The sequence below is a fragment of the Elephantulus edwardii genome, unplaced genomic scaffold, assembly GCF_000299155.1.
Source record: "Elephantulus edwardii isolate Elephantulus edwardi_28Jun2011 unplaced genomic scaffold, EleEdw1.0 scaffold00027, whole genome shotgun sequence".
Lineage (NCBI taxonomy): Eukaryota > Metazoa > Chordata > Mammalia > Macroscelidea > Macroscelididae > Elephantulus > Elephantulus edwardii.
Genome location: NW_006399777.1, coordinates 17768788 through 17771016, shown reverse-complemented (window position 1 = coordinate 17771016; position 2229 = coordinate 17768788). Strand labels below are relative to the sequence as shown.

At 48.5% G+C, this 2229-nt stretch overlaps 1 protein-coding gene across 1 annotated transcript in view; it reads left to right on the top strand.

Moving 5' to 3' along the window:
* LOC102852311 (inhibitor of carbonic anhydrase-like) overlaps positions 1-2229 on the top strand; it is a 64785-nt gene that overhangs the window by 39371 nt on the left and 23185 nt on the right. The window lies entirely within an intron of this gene.

Below are 2229 nucleotides of genomic sequence, written 5' to 3'. Positions count from 1 at the left end.
TTAATGTGTGTACCATCAAATCAGATCTGACTGGTACAGGAGGAGATTGCCCCTCCTTTTCCAGCAGAGCATCTGGTGGATTCAAACTGCGTACCTCTGGGACTACAGCACAGCTTCTTGCCACCAGAGCGCCCCATGTTTGTCTTTTTTTTTTTGTTGTTGTTGAATATTGATTTAGGTGATTTAAAAAAAATAATTTTAATGAGCATTTACAGAGATTTTGGATTTCCATTCATTCATTGCTGCACTTCTCTCCCCGCCCATCCTTTCCCCCTGCCCCCCACCCCATTCGCTCCTCTCTTTCAAAAGTAAAAGAAACACTCCTTCCCTGGTGTACCATGCTTGTCTTTCTTATGTCCCAACATTTGTCACTTAACAACACCGTTGCTGATGCCTGAGCCGCCCTGCTCTTTCTTCTCTTGCGCCCCTCACAGATCCAGCCCTGCAGGAACCCTGTGACCCTAGCTCTTCCCTCTCCCCAGCCGAGCGACTGAGCAAAGAGGGAGAACTTAGAGTGGAGCAGCTCATGGTGCAGAGAATGCTCCGGCCGCTGGCTCTGGTGGGCCTCCAGAACCCCCAGTCTCCCTGTGCTACTCCTTCTGCACTTGCCAGGAATTATCTGAATGCCTCTCCCTGAAACCCACGCCCAGCGTCCACTCGTCCTCCACTGATGATCTGCAGGAGGCACTGGGAGCCATCAGAATGTTGTTGACCAAAGGAAAACACAGAGACGGGGACACACAGGAATGGGGGTCAGGCCAGAAAGCTGGGAGAACTCCAGCCCCTAGGCTATGCCTTTTGGGGTTTTTATTGAGAATCATCAGGAAGGTAAAAAAAGGAAAATCACAAGGGAGTTGTTATGTGCCGTCCAGTCGCTTGCAACTCATAGTGACCCTATGTAAAACAGCCCTAAACACGCAGTGTGCGGTGTTTCCTTGCTCTGTTCTGACGACTGCCTCCTGGTCCAAGTACGAATTTCTTATGAGCACAATCAGGTGTTCTGGGATTTCCATTCTCCTCAAGGCTAGCCACAATTTGATGTAGCTAGCTAGGTAAATGTTTCATTACTAGATAACTAGATTAAAATGGTCATTTGCTGCTATCCTCATTGTAATTATTGTTTGTGTGTTGATAACCATCAACTTTTTATCTGGAGCGTAGATCTCTTCTTGGCCTCCAGGCAAGCATGTATTTGGCTGTTGACTTGGCATATCTAGCCAGGAACTCTGGGGACACAGGGAGAAAGCATTTGATTGTTAACGTAAAGGTCAGCAGTGGCAACCCACCAGCTGCTCTGAGGGAGAAAGGCAATCTGCTCCTGGGAACCCCTCCAGGGTTTATACTCCACCCTGTAGAATCAATTGCAGAGTAATGGGGTCGGTCAGGCATCTCAGAAGCACATTACTTTTCAGCCTGTCATCATCTCTCGTGTCAGGCCTGCCTCTGTTGCTGGAACTGGAGCTGTCATCTTTAACATCAGTTACGCTGGTGTTAAACTGGCCATCACCAGTTGTGTCAATTTCACCTCCTTGTACCTGTGTCCATGCCATCTGGTGGCCTAGTGGCAAGAGACTGCACTGCAATCCCAAAGGCATGCGATTTGATTCCACCTGCTGGACAGTCTCCTCCCATGTGATATACAGTCTTTGAAAACCAACTGGAGGGTCAGCTGTGGGTTGGTCCCAACTCAGTGGTACACAACAGCCACAACAACAATCTATGCTTGGAGCTCCGGTGGCCTAGTGGTAAGGAGCTGCGCTGCCAACCCGAGGGCATGCGGTTCAAATCCACCACTGGTCTGCAGGAGAAAGATGGGCAATGCCCTCCTGTGTGTTTCACTGCCTCACCGTCTGGAGGGTCAGCTGTGGGTCAATTCCAACTAGATGTTACTCAACAACAATAACAAAAACAATAACAATCTGTGCTTACCCTTTCTGGATCAGGACAAGGTGGGCTGTGATGAGAGCACGGACTCCTGGTCCAACGTCAGTTGGTGCTCTTTGAGCGTCTCCCAGTTAGAACTTCTTTTGATTCTGTAAAGGTCGTTTCTGTAATAATAAATAATTGAACGTGTCTATAGAGACAGGCCACGGTCTTTGCAATCGCTTGTTATGCATCAGAAAGCTAGACAATGACTAGGGAGGACAGAAGGAGAGTGGATGCTTTTGAGCTGTGGTGCTGGAGAAGAGTACTGAATATACCATGGACGGCCAGGAAAACAAACAGATT